Here is a 5,531-nt window from a genome sequence, read left to right as displayed (position 1 = left end):
CAAGCCTCAACTTTAAATCACAACCAGTATGTTCAAGTTGAGTTTTGCTTACCTTTCACGGGGGTTATCTGAGGCTGGCTCACTGTTTAGAGTATCTACCTTCACTCTGTTGATGGAGGCTTGTAATACGCTGCGGTCCTCTGAAAATGACCCAAAATAAACTCTCTGTCTCCCACTTCCTGTTGCTGTGTGGCTGCGTTTAGATATGATAGAGCCTCCAAGGGACTTTTTCTCAGCTTTCTGATTTTATTTTGAGGCTGGCGGCTGGTTATGAGGACGGGGAAAGGAGGGAGGAGGGAGCAGGTGGAGGGAGGAGGGAGCAGGTGGGTGCGACTAGAGCAGCAGAGTCATAACACATATTGCCATGGAGTTTGAGACTCATCCCCCGAGAGAGGGAGGAGAAAGGAGAGAGAGAGGGAAGAGAAAGGAGAGAGAGAGGGAAGAGAAAGGAGAGAGAGATGGAGAGAAAGGGAGAGAGAGAGAGAGAGAGAGAGAGAGATCACCTGTGTGCAGTCACACCAGCCTTTCATCACACCTAGTAGCTGTTTCCAGGTGTTAATCTGAGCACAGTTTGTAAATATGACAAATAATGTGACCATTAATGACCAGAACCTTTTAATTAGTAAGTACAGAATGTCAAAGCTTTCTGTCTGTATCTGTTTAACGGGTTTCAACTGGTTTCTATTTAAAGCCTATATTTTTATATTGTCACCACATCTATGTATATGTGAACATTATATTATTATATTATTCTTACTACTAGTATAATGTCACTGCTACTACATTGCACATTTCTGTACATGTTGTTCATACATTGTTCATGTTACATAGCCATATTTATTCTGCTCTTATAACACTGTAATATATGTCTTGTCCTGTCTATGCTCCACCTGTCTATACGTGTATATCACTTTGCACTTTTCTGATTTGTTTTGCACTTCTGGTTGGACGCAAACTGCATTTCGTTGTCTTTGTACTCGTACTCTGCACAATGACAATAAAGTAGAATCTGATCTAAAATCTAAAAAACATTTATGTCTGTTTATGCTTGTACATTATGCTTGTTTTTTGTCTTTTAAAGTGCCATACATGGGTATCCTGTGACATCACACACACACATACATATCTATATCTATATATATATATATATATATATATATATATAGATATATATATATAGATATATCTATATATATCTATATATGTATATAGATATATATACATATATCTCTATATATATATATATATAGATATAGATATATCATATATACTATATAGATATATAGATATATATATATAGATATATCTATATATATAGATATCTATATATATATATATATCTATATATAGATATCTATATATAGATATATATATAGATATATCTATATAGATATATATATCTATATAGATATATATATAGATATATCTATATATATCTATATATGTATATAGATATATATACATATATCTCTTATATATATAGATATAGATATATCTATATATATCTATATAGATATATATAGATATATCTATATATATAGATATATCTATATATATAGATATCTATATATATATATAGATATATCTATATATATATATATCTATATAGATATATATATCTATATATATAAACATTTTAGTAACTGAAACTAAATAAAAAACTCAAACCGAAGAATAAGACCGAAAGAACCTTTGAAGAAAAACTATTCTGAAACTACAGGATATTACCAGGTTAAAAAATAGTAATGTAATAGTATGTATGTAGTAATGTAATGTAGTAATGTATAGTAATAAATCAGTTCAGTTTGGGGTTTTTAACTAAAAAAAGAATAAATTACCAATGTCAACATTACAAAGTAGCATTAACTGGAGTGTGAGAGATTTTAAATATTTTTTAAGACCATTCATTTATATTTTAATCCGTTTTACAAACAAAATCTAAAGTTATTTTGAACAAAAACTCCGTTTCCCTGGTTAGACCTGAGGGTTTGACTATTACCTGGAAAGCCATTCCCATTCCATAAGGTTCTTATGCAATGCAAACGTTGATCACTGCGCCAGCAAATAGGACGCTCCTTAGATACGACGCCTAGCAACGGGAGACTCTTTAGCTCAGACAGCTAATGCTACGAGCCAGAAAGCTAACGCTATGCTAGCGCTATGCTAGCAAGCTTCAACGTCAATAACATTGTGTAGGGTTGACAATTAGTGAATATAATTTGACAGTATGCTTAACAACAAGACAAACTAGCTATCCAGCCGTATAGCATGGTCCCCAAAATCAAAAATCAAGCCATTTAAGTACGAAGTTACTTTCCTCATTCTGCGGGGGTTATGGCAAGTTTTGCATCCCTGCCGATAATGGCATCTACAAGGAAAAACCAAAGGAAAAACGAATTATTTTGAGATCAAAGTACTGTTATCAACAATATCATCTTCTTTAGGTTCATCAATTGTGATAAATAATCTGAAGTCTATCATTCTTTAATAGTTAAGCGTGATCTGTGAGGTGGATGCACTTTTCAGCGGGCACGCAAAACTCAGCGCAACACCTGCTGCAGTCGGGACGGTCACGGGACGTGAGCGTTCAGAGTAACGTACTTCCGGATGGCCGGGTGTCGGCTCCATCTTGTGGTGTGAAGAGGACGAGGCGCTGAAGGACTCCACTCACTGTTCAGATCGTCTTTTTCATCAACGCAGATGTAACGCAATCTTTATTCCCCTTCCACATGCATGCTTCTTCTATCTACTGTAGGTCGACATCAGGCGCATGTAACCAGGGAAAGTGTTTTTGTTTGAAAAAACTTTAGATTTTGATTGTAAAACGCATTAAAATATAAATGAATGGTCTTAAAAAAATGTTATGTGGAAAACAACGAGGGTATTAGCCGGTGTTCCAGGTGTGCGTTGTCGAAGTGTCGAAAAAAGCATTGAAAAAAGCCACAGAAATAATAATAATCCCTGGGGGAGGACAGCCAGACCCCATATGTCCATACAGTATATTCATATAGTACAGTATAACTGCTAAAATACATTCGACTACACCACGGCTACAGGCCCTAGTTCAGGCATTATAACCTTTACACTACCTACAGCCAATCAGGTTCCAGTATTCACCCAGACCATGGTATAACAAGATGCTGAATTGTCAATATAACAGTGTATTTTAGTAATATAGGCAAGTGTTTTCTGATGTAAACTATAGGTACATATCAGTTTTTTTAAGTTACACATTACTGAATGTGGGAAAATGATTGAAAGACACTGACACCTTTACGCTTTGACTGTCGTTTCTTGACAGACACGTCACTGCGATACATAAAAAAAAAGACAAGACCATAGAAGAGAACATAGGTAAACGTAAAGGTTAATCTAAACATTACTACTTTTTGACACAAGTGGGAAACCTGCGCTGTTGAGCTACAGTGCTGTCACAGTGCATGTGTTATCATATCACCGTTAGATTAAATAAGGTTTTTACCTTGCAGGTGCAGGATTGGTTTGTTTTGTCAATGTATATGTCACCATTATGTGTACCTTTTTAATGTATAGTGAATGACTGCTGGCTGTCTCTATGTTAGTCCTATGTCACCTGCCTTGGGACTGCAGTGAAAAGTAGTTTTTTATCAACAATGTTCATAAATAATACATATGCATGGTCCCTAAATAAACCAGTCCTTGTGTGTCCATGCAAAGTAGGGGGGGGGGGGGAGTCAGAGGCCCCACGGTGAGATATTATCAAGATACTGCTACTACATAATGTCTGGATCAACGGATGTACACTTCCAGGATAACCGCCTGACATCACGTCCCTCCTCTTCCTCTCTCTGTGTGTTACTTCAACAACAACATCCTTGTAGCTAGCGAGCTACACGCTGAAAATGTCAAGTTGTGAAGAAACTTTGGTTTGTGCAACAAGGCAGGTCTGCTTGGTTCTTTCAGGGAATGATTGTAGATTTATATAGAATATGTTAGGTCATTTCCTCTCTAACTGGGAGGTTTTGGGACTGATTGGTGGGATTGCTGTGGACGAAGTACACACGGAGATACACTGGTAAGAGCCAATGGTTTTTTTTCAACATTTTTTGGGCTTTTCCGCCTTTATTTGACAGGACAGCTAGATGAGAAAGGGGGAAAACCTGCAGGAAATCGTCACAGCTTGGATTTGAACCCTGGACCTCTACGTTGAGGCATACACCTCCAAGTATATGTGCGCCTGCTCTACCCACTGAGCCAACCCAGCTGCAGAGCCAATGAGGTTTAACCATGTATCAGCTGGTTATAATAGCTCACATTAAAGTTCATTGAGATTACTTCTAATGAAATGTAAACATAAATAAGACTCTGAAACACACTAACATTTCAAGACTGGCAACGTTTCCTTTCTCCCCACAATCACAGAGTGGTCTCACGGGCGCCCGGATAGCCCAGTTGGTAGAGCGGGCGCCCACGTGTGGAGGTTTACTCCTCGATGCAGCGGGCCGCGGGTTTGACTCCGACCTGCGGCCCTTTACTGCATGTCGTTCCCCCTCTCTCCCCTTTCATGTCTTCATCTGTCCTGTCAAAATAGAGGCCGGAAATGCCCAAAAGAATTACCTTAAAAAAATACATTTGGTCTAATATTTCTTACGTGTGACATTTGTTTTATCTAAACTTTTCAATCATTTTAAGCAACGATAAAAGAACAGAGTGACACGTAATTACTAACTCAACTGCCAAAGAAGGGAGAAGAATAGATGACTGACAGCAGATGAATGCTGATGATTAGTCACAGCATGTTAACGCCCCGACACACCAACCAGACGGCCGACCGTCAGCAGTAACCCAAAAAGTTCCTCAGAACACACCGAAGAGACGCCGACTTGAGCGTACGTTCTGCACGTGCACGAGACGTAATACAAAAAATGAAAACCAGAAATGATGAACGTGTCACGTGGGTCTGGCTGCTCCAGCTGACCGATAATGGCGGCTTGTTCGAAATATGATCTCATATTGTCCTAAAATAGTTCACCGTAACGTGTTTCTGGAAACATCTGAAGAGAGAAACAGGCCGTGCAGCTGCTGAATCTGTCTTCATTTCAGATCAACAAAGGTCAGTTTAGAAGATTAATGTCAGATGTTGAGAGACTCTAGTCACGCTCATCCTGCTCCCCACCAATCAGATTGGTCATCGAGTCCGACTGCCCGCCCTCCGACCCCCTCCAACGGACGACGGCACGGAACAGACCGACCAGACTCGAGTCACCGACCTGGCCAGACTGTCAGACGGACGATTATCGGGTTGGTGTGTCAGGGCCTTTAACGACAACATGAGATTTTGGAGTAGCTGATAGAAACAGGGGAGGATTCAGGTTAAATTATAAGACTGGGTATCCCCAACGAAGCCATTCTGATTAGATATCAATAAGGTTAGGAAATGTTTAGCTCAGATACTGAAGGGATTCTCAGAGAACTTCTGCTGTAACTTATACAAGCAAGAACCAACCCGTGGGCAGACAGACAGACAGTCAGACAGACAGTCAGACAGTATC

General features: G+C 38.9%; 1 protein-coding gene across 1 annotated transcript in view; it reads right to left on the bottom strand.

Annotated features, from left to right (window-relative positions):
- tspan34b (tetraspanin 34b) overlaps positions 1–287 on the bottom strand; it is a 12,043-nt gene extending 11,756 nt beyond the window's left edge. The window contains exon 1 of the mRNA XM_078270221.1: positions 53–287. The gene's annotated coding sequence lies outside the window, so the exon portion shown is untranslated. The remainder of the gene's footprint in view (positions 1–52) is intronic.
- Between the last annotated feature and the right edge of the window lie 5,244 nt (positions 288–5,531).

The sequence above is a fragment of the Sander vitreus genome, chromosome 15 (genome assembly GCF_031162955.1).
Source record: "Sander vitreus isolate 19-12246 chromosome 15, sanVit1, whole genome shotgun sequence".
Lineage (NCBI taxonomy): Eukaryota > Metazoa > Chordata > Actinopteri > Perciformes > Percidae > Sander > Sander vitreus.
This window is presented reverse-complemented; position numbering and strand designations above follow the sequence as displayed.